The sequence below is a fragment of the Procambarus clarkii genome, chromosome 48 (assembly GCF_040958095.1).
Source record: "Procambarus clarkii isolate CNS0578487 chromosome 48, FALCON_Pclarkii_2.0, whole genome shotgun sequence".
Lineage (NCBI taxonomy): Eukaryota > Metazoa > Arthropoda > Malacostraca > Decapoda > Cambaridae > Procambarus > Procambarus clarkii.
The window spans coordinates 35592939-35607958 of record NC_091197.1 but is presented as its reverse complement, the minus strand read 5'-3'; the positions used below and the strand labels follow the sequence as shown (position 1 = coordinate 35607958).

Sequence of the window (15020 nt, the reverse complement as noted above, 5' to 3'; positions counted from 1 at the left end):
CTGTGCAGACAAGAGCATTTAATTCATTGATTTTATTTCTTAGACTTTTACTGTTAGTGTAATATAGCCTAAGTGAATTGTTATTTTGAGGCCCTTTTCTTTCCCTGATCATTTTGCCAATTCTTTTCTCCCACAAACACATACTTTTATTACCTCCTTCCTCCAAATCAATTCCCATACCACTATCTACTAACAGTTTAAACCCAAACAAACACCTCTAACCACTGGTTTCAACGAGTTCGCAACAACAACAACCCCAGCCCTCGATAGATGCACCCCATCACGAGCATTCATTTCATTTCTTCCATAGAAGCGTTCTCAGTTGTCTATGAAAGATATTGCATTTGATTTGCAATATCTTTCCAGCCGGCAATTGACACCAAGTGCCCTCGACATCCATTCATTTCCCACTCCCTTTCTTGGAAGAATGCCACATATGATCGGGATTCCTCCCTTGCTCCTAACTAATTCAATGGCTGTCCTAAATCTCTGTATTAGTTCCTCCTAACTCGCCCAACATCATTACCCCCTGCACTAATACAAATAATGGGTTTGTTCCCATTTCCCGTCATAATATCATTCATGTTTTCAACAATATCACCAATTCCAGCTCCCGGATAGCAAACCCTTAATCTGTTCCCCCTATCTCTGGCACAAAACGTTCTGTCTAAATACCTCACCTGGGAATCTCTCACAACCAAAATTCGCTTCGGTACCGCCTTAACTTTCTGAGCGGCCTGAGGGGCCTGCGCTCCGCCGTTCCTCGCTGCAGGCGCACTACAGCACTCGTCCTCCAACACGGCAAATGAATTTGCCGTCCTTAGGGCGTCTGTAGGCGGCCTTGTCAAGGTCTTCTTAAGAATGTTCTTAATGTTCTACCAACAAATAGTAGAACCAACTAGGAAGGAGAACACGCTGGACCTCATTTTCACTAATAATGATGAATTGATCAGGAACATAATGAATACAAATACCTGTTACTCAGATCACAACTTAATTGAAGTTATGACAACCATGGGGAGTAGACCTTCAAAACCAGTCCAGATTCCCGGTGGAGGAGATTTCAGCAAATTCAACTTCAATAATAAACAGATAAACTGGGAGCGAATAAACCAGGACTTCACAGAAATAAACTGGGAAGAACAGCTAGGAAATGCAAACCTGAACCAGTGCCTGGAAAAAATAAGCTCAGTAGCACTAGAAATATGTTCAAACCGCATACCTCTAAGAAAAAAGAGGAAGAGATGCAGATTGGAACGGGAACGTCGTTCCCTATATAGGCGAAGAAAACGAATCGCGGAACACACCATTTGGTCACCACTTGGTCCGGGAGACATCTCCCGTCACGCAGGGTGCAGTTGCGCCTCCACAGATCTCCAGTATCATCTTTTGATACTGGTAATGGCTCGAAAGGGCCACCACTTACGGGCTATTCATGCCCGTGCCACCTCTTGGGTGGCTTAATCTTCATCAATCAATCAATCAATCGCGGAACAACTTGAGAGTCGCACCCTATCTCAAGAACGGCGAAGAAGGTTAGATAGAGAAATAGAAACAATTGAACGGAAGCTACAAGAATCATACAGAACCCAGGAGAGGCAAAGAGAGCAAAAGGCCATCAGTGAAATAGAAAGAAATCCGAAATATTTTTTCTCCTTTGCAAAATCAAGATAAAAAACCACATCTAGTATCGGGCCCCTGCGAAAGGGAGATGGAACTTTCACCGATGATAACAAAGAAATGAGCGAGCTACTGAGGACACAGTACGACTCTGTTTTCAGCGAGCCATTAAACACACTAAAGATTGATAACCCAAATGAATTTTTCATGGATATGATACCAAAATCAAATCATATATCAGACGTCACCCTATCCCCACTGGATTTTGAAGAAGCCATAAACAGTATGCCTATGCACTCTGCACCAGGCCCGGATTCTTGGAACTCCATATTTATAAAGAACTGTAAAAAACCACTATCGCAGGCCCTCCACATTCTGTGGAGACAAAGCCTAGATACTGGCGTTATTCCTGATATACTAAAAACAGCAGAGATAGCACCACTTCATAAAGGAGGAAATAAGGCAGAGGCAAAAAATTACAGACCGATAGCGCTAACATCGCACATCATAAAAATTTTTGAGAGAGTGCTAAGAAGTAAAATCACAAAATACATGGAATCACAGCAACTCCATAACCCCGGACAACATGGTTTCAGAACAGGGCGCTCTTGCCTGTCGCAGTTGCTGGACCACTATGATATGGCATTAGATGCTATGGAAGACAAACATAACGCGGATGTAATTTACACAGATTTCGCAAAAGCTTTTGATAAATGTGACCATGGTGTTATTGCACATAAAATGCGTTCAAAAGGAATTACCGGAAAAATAGGCAGATGGATCTACAATTTCCTAACCAACAGAACCCAATGTGTAATAGTCAACAAAATAAAATCCAGCCCATCAACCGTGAAGAGCTCAGTCCCCCAGGGTACTGTGCTTGCTCCAGTACTTTTTCTCATCCTCATTTCGGACATAGACAAGAACACAACCTATAGCACTGTATCATCCTTTGCAGATGACACTAGGATCTTCATGAGAGTAGGCAACATAGAGGACACGGCGAACCTCCAGTCAGATGTAGATCAGGTCTTTCTATGGGCTACAGAAAATAATATGGTGTTTAACGAAGATAAGTTCCAGCTCATGCGCTATGGAAAAAATGAAAATATAAAAACGGAAACCACGTACAAAACTCAGGCAAATCATAACATAGAACGAAAAGGCAATGTAAAGGATCTGGGTGTACTCATGTCGGAAGACCTTACCTTTAAAGAACACAATAAAGTAGCCGTCACAACTGCAAAAAAAATGACAGGTTGGATAACAAGAACTTTTCACACTAGAGATGCTATACCGATGATGATACTTTTCAAAACGCTTGTGCTCTCTAGAGTGGAGTACTGTTGCACAATGACAGCCCGTTTCAAAGCTGGAGAAATTGCTGACCTGGAGAGCGTGCAGAGATCCTTTACTGCTAGAATCCACTCAGTAAAACATCTAAACTATTGGGACCGACTAAAGAGCCTAAAACTGTACTCCCTTGAGCGCAGGCGGGAGAGGTACATAATAATTTACACGTGGAAAATATTAGAGGGGCTGGTCCCAAACCTGCACACAGAAATAACATCACATGAGACCAGAAGACATGGCAGGATGTGCAGAATACCCCCGTTGAAAAACAGAGGTGCAACTGGTACTCTGAGAGAGAACTCTATCAACATCAGAGGTCCGAGACTGTTCAACACGCTTCCACTACACATAAGGGGCATAACTGGCCGACCCCTCACAGTGTTCAAGAGAGAACTGGATAAGCACCTCCAAAGGATACCTGATCAACCAGGCTGTGACTCGTACGTCAGGCTGTGAGCAGCCGCGTCCAACAGCCTGGTTGATCAGTCCGGCAACCAGGAGGCCTGGTCGACGACCGGGCCGCGGGGACGCTAAGCCCCGGAAGCACCTCAAGGTAACCTCAAGGTAAGACCCCTGTCTTTCACTACTCTCCACGATGAGGTCTCGTCAACACTGGTCTCCTCCTTCGTTTCCTCTCGAAGTCTCAGCCGTCGTACCTCCTTCCTCAGAGAATACATCTCTGCTCTCAGAGCTCCAACCAAACTCACCAAATCATTTACTAATCCTTCCATTATTGCAATAATAATGATATAGCTGAAGAACCACACCAGGTGTCTTGTTACTAACGCTTCGATTAATAAATCCCAGTGTCCTATTTGCCTTATTACGAACATTCATGTATTGATCCTTTTGTTTTAAATTCTTACTTATCATAACTCCCAGATCCCTTTCGCAATTCGACTTAGCAATCTCAACACCATCTAGCTCGTATCTTGTAACTCTATCATCATTACCTAGCCTCAAAACTTTACATTTATCAGCATTAAACTGCATCTGCCAATCCTTTGGTTTTGACCATTTCAAAACCCTATTTAGATCAACTTGAAGTGATAGTGAGTCTTCTTCCGTGATAATTTCCCTGCCGATTTTTGTATCATCGGCAAATTTGCAAATGTTGCTACTCATACCTGAATCTAAATCATTGATATATATTATAAACAACAGAGGTCCCAAGACAGAGCCCTGAGGCACTCCTCTTACAACATTTTCCCACTCTGACTTAACCCCATTTATACTAACTCTCTGTTTCCTTTGGAATAGCCATGCCCTAATCCAACTTAATATAGCACCCCCAATACCATGAGCCTCTATTTTTTTAATCAGTGTTTCATGTGGCACTGTATCAAAAGCTTTGCTAAAGTCAAGGTACACAACATCACAATCCTTACCACTATCAACTGCCGCAACTATGCTGGAATAAAAAGATAGCGAATTTGTTAAACATGAACGGCCATTTGTAAAACCATGTTGCGACTCATTTATTAATTTGTGTTTTTCAAGATGAAGACGAATTTTATTTGCAATTATCGATTCAAGTAACTTTCCCACAATAGACGTTAGGCTAACTGGTCGATAGTTTGACGCAAGTGATCTATTTCCTTTCCTAAAAATTGGTATCACATTAGCAACTTTCCATAACTCTGGCACTCTGCCTAACTCTATTGATTTATTAAATATGGTAGACAGTGGCTCGGAAAGCTCCTCTTTGCATTCTTTAAGCACCCTGGCAAACACTTCATCCGGCCCTGGGGATTTGTTTGGTTTGAGTTTAACTATTTGTTTAATTACATCCTCCCTGGTAACTGCTAAACTCGTCAACCTGTCCTCGTCCCCACCCACATATACTTGTTCGGCTGAAGGCATATTGTTAAGTTCCTCTTTAGTAAATACAGATATAAAATATTTATTAAAAATACTACTCATCTCTTCATCATTATCTGTTATTTGACCTGTCTCAGTTTTTAATGGACCTATCCTTTCCGTAGTCTTTGTCCGGTATATCTGGAAAAACCCTTTAGGATTTGTCTTTGCTTGCTATGCGAACTTCATATTTTCTTTTTGCTTTCCTTATCTCTTTTTTAGTATTTCTAACCAGTTGTACGAATTCCTGTTCTAAACTGACTTCCCCATTCTTAATCCTTTTGTACAACGCTCTCTTTTTACCTATAAGGTTCTTCAGATCCTTTGTTATCCAATTTGGATCATTAGTATTCGATCTATTCAATTTATATGGTATACTACATTCCTGGGCTTCGCTTAGAATATTTTTAAATAGGTTATATTTTGAGTCCACATCGAAAACCCCTTTTACGTCACCTATCGCTGGGTTCACGTCTAGCTCCAAGACCGGCCCACCCCCCATACCCAAGACTTTCCAATCTATTTGACCCAATAAATTTCTTAGGTTATTGTAATTAGCTTTTCGAAAATCAGGTACAGTACTTTAACATAATTTTCTCCTACAGATCTATTCCATTCTATGCTAAATCTGATTTCTTTATGATCACTGTTCCCTAGCTCACTCCTTATTTCGATGTCATTAATTTGTGTTTCCCTGTTAGTTAACACTAAATCTAAAATATTGTTTTCCCGTGTTGGTTCCTTAATGTGTTGCATAAGAAAGCAATCGTCAATTAATTCTAGAAAATCTTCTGCTTCATTATTCCCTGTTTTGTTCAACCAGTTTATTCCACTAAAATTAAAGTCACCCATGACATAAATACTGTTAGATCTAGATGCTCTAGATATTTTATCCCATAGATGCTTTGCTTCCATTCTGTCTAAATTTGGTGGCCTATATATAACTCCTATTATAATATTATTTGCTTTTTCGTTTAATTCTATCCAAATAGTTTCTGTGTGTGGCTCAGTTTTGATTCCCTCTTTGAGACTACATTTCAAATTGTCCCTAACGTATATGGCTACTCTCCCTTCTCGTCTAATATATATATCTGTGTGAAATAGTTTAAATCCATTTATTTGATATTCAGCTAATAGTTCTCTATTTTCTACATTCATCCACGTTTCGGTAAGCGCGATAATATCTATTTTTTCTGTACAAACAAGAGCATTTAATTCGTTTATTTTATTTCTTAGACTTCTACTGTTAGTGTAATATACCCTAAGTGAATTGTTATTTTGAGGCCCTTCAATTTCCCTGATCATTTTGCCAATTCCTTTCTCCCCCAAACACATACTTATATTATCCCCTTCCTCCAAATCAATTCCCATACCACTATCTACTAACAGTTTAAACACAAACAAACACCTCTAACCACTGGTTCCAACGAGTTCGCAACAGCAACAACCCCAGCCCTCGATAGATGCACCCCATCCCGAGCATACATTTCATTTCTACCTTAGAAGTGTTCCCAGTTGTCTATAAAAGATATTGCATTAGATTTGCAATATCTTTCCAGCCTGCAATTGACACCAAGTGCCCTCGACATCCATTCATTTCCCACTCCCTTTCTTGGAAGAATGCCACATATGATCGGGATTCCTCCCTTGCTCCTAACTAATTCTATTGCTGTCTTGAATCTCTCTATTAGTTCCTCACTCCTAACTCGCCCAACATCATTACCCCCTGCAGGGGTATTGATGTTGGGGTAGCAGTGAAATCTTTTCTTCAAAAAACTCTTAGCCTTTATAACACCCACTGTCCTATGCTTACGAAACAAGTCACAACCAAAAGGCTTAACAATCCTTGGCTTACGAAGGGAATACTTAAATCCATTAATAAAAAACATGACCTTGAGAAGAAGTATAGGTTAGGAACCGTCTCCAAAGAATTCTCAAAGAATTACTCGTTATTGCTATCTAAAATAATTAGACGAGCCAAAACTAAATACTACGAAGATAAATTTACCCAAATAAAGAGCAACATTAAAAAAACTTGGAGCACAATTTCACAAATATTGGGATCAAAGAAGATTTTAAATAACAAACCAACACTCCTGTCCAATAACGATGGTCAGCTTTCAGCCTCTGATTCTGCTATTGAGTTCAATAGGTTCTTCTCTTCCATTGGGTCATCCCTTGCAAATGATATTCCATCTTCCAGTACTGATGTTAAGGACTATCTTACAGGTAACTATCCACAGTCTCTGTACCTAAAGCCTACTAATTCCATTGACGTCAATGAGATAATCATTTCCCTTAAAACCAAGTCTAGTGCCCTCGAGGAGATACCAACTTTAATTTACAAAAAAGCCTCCAGATCTTTAACCCCTGCTATTGCATTGCTCTTCAACAAGTCACTTGAACTCCAAACCTTTCCAGATATTATAAAAAAAAAAGCGAGAGTAACGCCTGTCCACAAATGTGGTGATCTCACAGATGTTAACAACTACAGACCTATATCAGTCCTGCCTAACTTGTCAAAAATATTTGAAAAAATAATCTACACGAAGCTTTACTCTTATCTAGCCAAACACAATATGCTTAGCTTTTGTCAATATGGCTTCAGACCCAAAAAAAGCACTAACGATGCACTTATTAGTATGATTAACTTGATACATGCAGCTCTTGATAAAAATGAGTTCCCTATTGGGTTATTTGTGGACCTGCGTAAGGCTTTTGACACTGTCAACCACCAAAACCTTCTTCTTAAATTACATCATTATGGAGTCAGAGGACACTCCCTGCAATATCTCAAATCTTACCTTACTGACCGGCTCCAGTATGTTTCTGTGAATAATTCAATTTCTCCCACCCTACCCATCAACATCGGTGTTCCTCAGGGCAGCATACTTGGCCCTCTCCTGTTTCTCATCTACATTAATAACCTTCCAAATGCCTCCCAACACCTCAAACCAATTCTATTTGCTGACGACACAACCTTCATTTACTCCAGTCCTGACCCCCTTGCTCTAAATGCCACAGTAAATACTGAGCTAAATAAAGTTCATTTTTGGCTAACTGCCAACAAACTCATCCTTAACATTGACAAAACTTTCCATATTCTGTTTGGCAATAAATCCTCTAATCAAATAAATCTCAGAATAAACAATACCCAAATTTGTAACAAATTAGATGGCAAATTCCTTGGCGTTCTCATTGACCACAAGCTGAATTTCCAGGGATACATTCTAAATATATAAAATAAAGTTTCAAAAACAGTTGGCATTCTTTCTAAGATCAGATATTATGTACCTCGCCCTGCCCTGGTGACTCTCTATTACTCCTTCATCTATCCATATCTCAACTATGGTATTTGTGCTTGGGGCTCTACTACCCAAAATCACTTACGTCCTCTAATTACTCAACACAAAGCTGCTATTAGGACAATATCCAACTCTGGCCCCAGACATCACTCGGTACCCCTACTCAAATCTCTGAATATGTTAGACATTAAGTCACTGCACATTCTCTCATGTGTATTATACATATACAAAACGCTAAATTGTAATGCCAATCCTGACCTCAAAAGCTTCATAGAAGGTTGTAACAGAACCCATGAGCACCACACCAGAAATAAATACAGTTTTGATATTCCAAGAGTACGACTTAATCAAACTAGAAATGCTCTACAAATCAAGGGACCCAGAATGTAGAATGACCTTCCCAACCATGTTAAAGACTGTACCTCTCTCAACCAGTTTAAGATAAAAACGAAGCACTACCTAATAAATTCCCTGTAACCTACCTTACCCCTCTATTGTCAACCAATATCTGTTTTTTTTAAACGACGCTGTTTGTCGACCTAATTGTATTTGTGCTGCTTTTTCAGCCATGTTCCCCCCCTTTTTATCTCTTTTTTTTATTTGTTCTCAACACATTTTATTCTTTATGCTCAATTAGTATTAAGCTTTAGTCATTTAAGCTTTTCATGCCCGAAAAGCTTTGCGTAATAGTGGCTTTAGGCATTGTATGTACTAGCTCTATCTATAAATCCATCACTCTTTGTAAAATCTCTTGTATGTATGTACCTTACCTAAATAAACATTTATTTATTTATTTATTTATTTATAACTGAGGTGAGCTTCAGTGGTTATTACATAGGTGTTTCCCGCGTCACACTTCCTACCTATAATTTTACCATCTCGCACAAAACAATGTTTAATTGCAGGAGAATTTTTGTGGAATCCACGCAGTTTATGTGAGAGATTTTGTCTGAACCTGGTCAGATATTCATTCACATAAACAGTAGATTTACTAGAGACTGCAGCAGTGATAAGGTCTGACTTGCGGGAGCAGCTATCTAATTTCACGCGAATTTTCCTGTTATTTGTACCAGATGATTTGATACCCACTCTATATGCTGATGTAATGTCACTTTTTTGGATTGAATATCTTATCTTATCGTGCAATACCTTGATCACGATGGCAGCACAGTCTTCTCCGTCAGTTTCTTGGGGAAAATCACGTGAAGAGATAACGACAGACTCAAGTAGTTTATGTTGGTCTGTTTCGTCTTGGGTAACAGTGTGTTGCTGTTGTAGGTTGTTAAGATGGTTCTCAAACTTTTGTAACATTTCTTCCTGTTTTCTAGTGGTTTCAGCTGGTCTGGAGTTAGTAACTGTGTTCTTGAGAAAGCTTAATTCTTGTTCGAGGAGGTCGACTTTGGTAGATAGATCTTGATTATTCTTGAGTAAGGCTCCAGCTTCACCCTGCAAAGATAATAATGAACCTTGCAGGTTCATTATTAAGGCCAACTGCTCTTTGATTACTGACATTTGGTCTTCATGTACTTGGGTTAATAACTTAACACGAATGTTTGTTGTTGTTATAGATTCAGCTACTCGGAACAAGTTCCAAGTAGCACGGGCTATGGTGAGCCCGTAACTTACCTGGCACAGGAGCGGGGCAAGAAGCACGGGCTATGGTTAGCCTCGTGGACGGGAGATGTCTCCCGACTGCTTAACACGAAACAAACAAATTAATTAATCTGGGTTTGGGCCAATTAATCAATCATTAAACCCTTGGGGCTTACTCGCCAAATTACTTGGAAAAGGGGGGATGAATTTACGTTAAGTGTGGGAATTTGCAGAAACCAAGGGGATATATATATTTAACTGTAATTAACTTGAATGTAAGATATCTTAGCAAGCACTTTGATGATGTTAATGCCCTGATTCAAACAGTTGACAACAAATTCTCTTTTATTGTGTTTACTGAAACGTGGTTAAAAGAGGACACTTCTCAACTCTACAACATACCAAACTACTCAGCCATTCACAACTGTTGTCCTATACAAAGAGGTGGTGGTACTTCTCTTTACTACCACCATGAACTGACTTGCTTAAAAGTAATAAAATCTAGAGGCCCTTATGGAGAGTATATATTTGCCTGTTTCAGAGTCAAGGGGTAACGATGCTGTCTTGACTGTGGGAGCAGTCTACAGGGTTCCTAACACTGATGTGACTCAATTTAACTCAAACCTTAGAAATCTTTTACTAGAGAACCGACTGAACAAAAACCACTTAATTATTTCTCTGGACTTTTTAACGTCGACCTCTGCGAGCCTGATAACTCTCCTGCTGCTAGTTTCCTCAACTGTATGAATTCCTGCTTCCTCATACCCGTAATCACTAGACCTACTAGAATCACTGACAGTACTGCCACGACTCTAGATCACATCTGGACAAACATAACCTCTCCGCTTACTTCAGGTATAATCACCGATAGCACTACAGACCATTACCCCACATTTCTCCTAACCAACATTAAATAACCACCTCTAGAGGCAAGAGAGATAAGCTTTAGCTGCACAATGAAACTGCTATAGACAATTTTATAGCTGCTGCTGCTGCTAATGTCAACTGGGAGTCCGAATTAGGTAACATAGGGGACATCAACCTAGCAGTGCAATCATTTCTTCAAGAAACTCTCAGCCTTTATAACACCCACTGTCCTATGCTAACGAAACAAGTCACAACTAAAAGGCTAAACAATTCTTGGCTTACAAAGGGAATACATTAAGTACATTAACCTTAGTACATTAAGTCTTACCTTACTGACAGGCTCCAGTATGTTTCTGTGAATAATTCAATTTCTCTCACCCTACCCATCAACATTGGTGTTCCTCAGGGCAGCATACTTGGCCCTCTCCTCTTTCTCATCTACATTAATGACCTTCCAAATGCCTCCCAACACCTCAAACCAATTCTATTTGCTGACGACACAACCTTCATTTACTCCAGTCCTGACCCCCTTGCTCTAAATGCCACAGTAAATACTGAGCTAAATAAAGTCCATCTTTGGCTAACTGCTAACAAACTCACCCTTAACATTGACAAAACTTCCTATATTTTGATTGGCAATAAATCCTCAAATCAAATAAATTTCAGGATTAACAACACCCAAGTTTGTAACAAAGTAGATGACAAATTCCTTGGCGTTCTCATCGACCACAAGCTGAATTTCCAGGGACACATTCTAAATATATCAAAAAAAGTTAAAAAAAACTGCTGGCATTCTTTCTAAGATCAGATATTATGTACCCTGCCCTGCCCTGGTGACGCTCTATTATTCTCTCATCTATCCTTATCTCAACTATGGTATTTGTGCTTGGGGTTCTACTACCCAAAATCATTTATGTCCTTTAATTACTCAACACAAAGCTGCTATTACGACAATATCTCACTCTGGCCCCAGACATCACTCGGTACCCTTACTCAAATCTCTGAATATGTTAGATATTAAGCACATCCTCTCATGTGTATTTTATATATATATAAAACGCTGGACTGTAATGTTAGTCCTGACCTTAAAAGCTTCCTTGAAGGTTGTAACAGAACCCATGAGCACCACACCAGAAACAAATACCTATTTGATATTCCAAGAGTGCGCCTTAGGGGCCATGTCACCGAAAGTCCGATGAAAAATGGAATATTTACGAAAAATTACGAAAAATACTACAACGTTCTGGCAACACTGTGGTCCAAACCGTTTAATGATATCTTGAAAAATAACGTAATTAGAGTCAAATTTCCCGCTGCAACTTTCGTGAATCTGGTCCTCGCGCCGTGAGTACGCCGCGGGGTATTGTATCTTACGTTGTAGATGTCTTATTTTTCGTAATAGCGTTGAAAATATCATGTTATGCATAAAATGAATATAAACTAACCATATGGCAACACAACATATGGTCTGACATGAGGGTGGTGCAGTCAGTGACTGCGTGTCTCTCATGGAGAGAGGATGTATGCTGACGCGCTCACACAATATCTCCCAGAACATGCTATTTTTGGATTTTTAGCTATTTGTACTGCAATATGACTTACCAAACGAACAAGAGAGAAGCATTGACAGCTAGATGCATGCGAGCTCTCCATACGAGCTGGCCGCAATGCGTAAATCACCACTCACGAGTGACCGCAGGTAGAGAAACTTTGAGAGCGCGCTACGCAACTCCAACTTTTAAAACTAGATAAAATTTCACAGCCTTTATTTATTATTCTATTTACATGAAACTTGCACATTATATGTAGAAAATACGCCTCTATAAACGCATGTCATTATTCTTATCTACGTAGATTTATTGATTTTATAAATAATGATACACCTCATTTTGTTGCATACGTTTTTGGGAAACTTTTATAAAATCTGTATTATTGCACTAAATACATCTAGGAAAATAATGTGACATGCAAATCTTTATTATATAGTAAGGTCATAGCTGAGTGTCTTATAAATGATTTTGGTTCACAATTGTGGGCTGTGAAATTTTTTGAACATGGTTGAAAAATTCGTCTTTTTTTTTGTTTTTTGTTTTTTCTCCGTCTCTATTTAGGCTGAGATGCTGAAACTTGGCCTAGGTGCAGCACCTTTCACATGTATCAGGATAATAAATTATGAATACCCTACAACAACTTTTTATTTCGGGGGAGATGGCCCCTTAGTCAAACTAGAAATGCTTTACAAATCAAGGGACCCAGAATGTGGAATGACCTTCCCAATTATGTTAAAGACTGTACCTCTCTCAACCAGTTTAAGATAAAAACTAAACACTACCTAATTAACTCAATGTAACCTACCTCACCCCCAAAATGTCAACCCATGTCTTCTATTTTAAACAATGCTGTTTGTTGACCAAATTGTATTTTTGCTTTTTTTTTGCCATGTTCCCCCCCCCCTTTTTCCATTCTTTTCTTATTTTTTTCTCAACACAATTTATACTTTAATCTAAGTTAGCATTAAGTTTTAGCCTTAGTGTTTTTCCTGCCTGAAACGCTTTGCGTAATAGTGGCTTTAGGCATTGTATGTACTAACTCTATCTATATATCCACCAACTGTTGTATCTTACCTTGTATGTATGTACCTTACCTGAATAAATATTTATATTTATATTTATATTTATATTTATATTTATATTAGCTCCTGAACTGGGCTAGGCTAGCGACCCAAATATACCCAGACTCGTGGAGACCAAATGGCAAGGACCATCACATGTAAATCATTCATGGAAATAATAAAATACAGAGGAACAATCTGATTAGTTTATTTATGTAAATCTATAAAAAGCAACTAATAAAAATCACTCCCTGACTTAACACTCCCTATCTTGAGGTTATCTTGAGATGATTTCGGGGCTTTAGTGTCCCCGCGGCCCGGTCCTCGACCAGGCCTCCACCCCCAGGAAGCAGCCCGTGACAGCTGAGTAACTCCCAGGTACCTATTTACTGCTAGGTAACAGGGGCATTCAGGGTGAAAGGGTGATTATTATTATTATAATAATGACTTTGGGAATAATAGGGATATAATTTGGGAATATAATTAGGAATAATTCCCTAAATGACTTTGTTTCCTAAACTTTTAATATTCCCTATTGAGGCAAGAATGAAATCACTTTCCTATACCAAAACTCAGCAACTTTTACCTTGAACTATGAAACCAGCCGATGGAGTTGCTGGTCTCTGGAGAGGTGAGAATGGTTGACCTCTTCAGCTGCTGCCCAAAACCACACTAACTCTTTCTACTCTCTCAAGCCGAGAGAGCTGTCCTAGTATTCCTCCGCCTAGTTATCAATTACAGAGCAGGGTGCACTGAACAAACTAATCCTAATTACTGGCAAACCCCAGATGGTTGAATTATCATTTAACTGGTGGTAATTAAATTAGGCACCTTGGCAAAAGCTATATCCAATTACAATTGTTTAGTGACTTGCTTTTATAATTTATAATAATGAATTACTAATGTGGTCACTCCCTGAGCCGCGTGACCTTGACATGGTGTGTCATCCCGACCACAAACTAGTCCCTCCACATGACGTCATTTCTCTGTGACGGTATACAACCCTGATCTCAACCTTCATTTTATATACATGTAAACCTAACATACATGCATACACCAAATTAGTCATTACTGTATTTTGTTGAAATATTCCTTATATGTTGCTTTAAAACAAAGGAGACGGCCATCTTGTGATCTTAAACGCTAATCCCTTTAATCCCAGGGGATATGACCTTCTCGCTCCAAAGTGAAGTCGATTACCCTCTCACTGCAACTTCCCAAAACCCCATGGACCAATGTGATGCCTATGACTGAGAATATATAATAATTAATTTCTACAACAAACTCGTTTGTTACAATGGGTTTATATACATCTATCTAGGAAGAGTTTTAAATCAGAATTACAACCAAGGAATAAGGTTTTAGAAGGTTTCTAAAGTTTCAAGAAGGTTGAGGAAAACAACCTTCTGAAAACTGATGAAGCCATTAAAAAACAGGAGGAAGCCCTCAACAAAATGACTGCATGTATCAGTACATTTTCAGCCCAACGTTCCGTCTCCCAAGATGAACAAGACCAGCAAAAGCTGCTAGACTCTGTTATAGTGTCGTCCCAAGATATACCTGTGGAACAAGATGGTGAAAACTGTGTCGAAATAGCTCAGGATCTCTTAAAAGACAAATTGCAGCTCAGTCTAAACAAATCTGACGTTATTGCTGCCTACAGAGTAGGCAAAAAGAATCCATCAGGTCAAAACCAACGGAAAATTCGCCTGAAGCTGTCTTCCCAGTTCACGAAATCCAATCTAGTCCGGACAGCTGCAACCCAACGGAAGGGATTATACATCAACGAGTGCTTGACTAGGAACAGACAG

The 15020-nt window shown here is 39.3% G+C and overlaps 1 protein-coding gene across 1 annotated transcript in view; it reads right to left on the bottom strand.

Moving 5' to 3' along the window:
• Positions 1-15020, bottom strand: part of LOC123750497 (uncharacterized) — a 352029-nt gene that overhangs the window by 181998 nt on the left and 155011 nt on the right. The window lies entirely within an intron of this gene.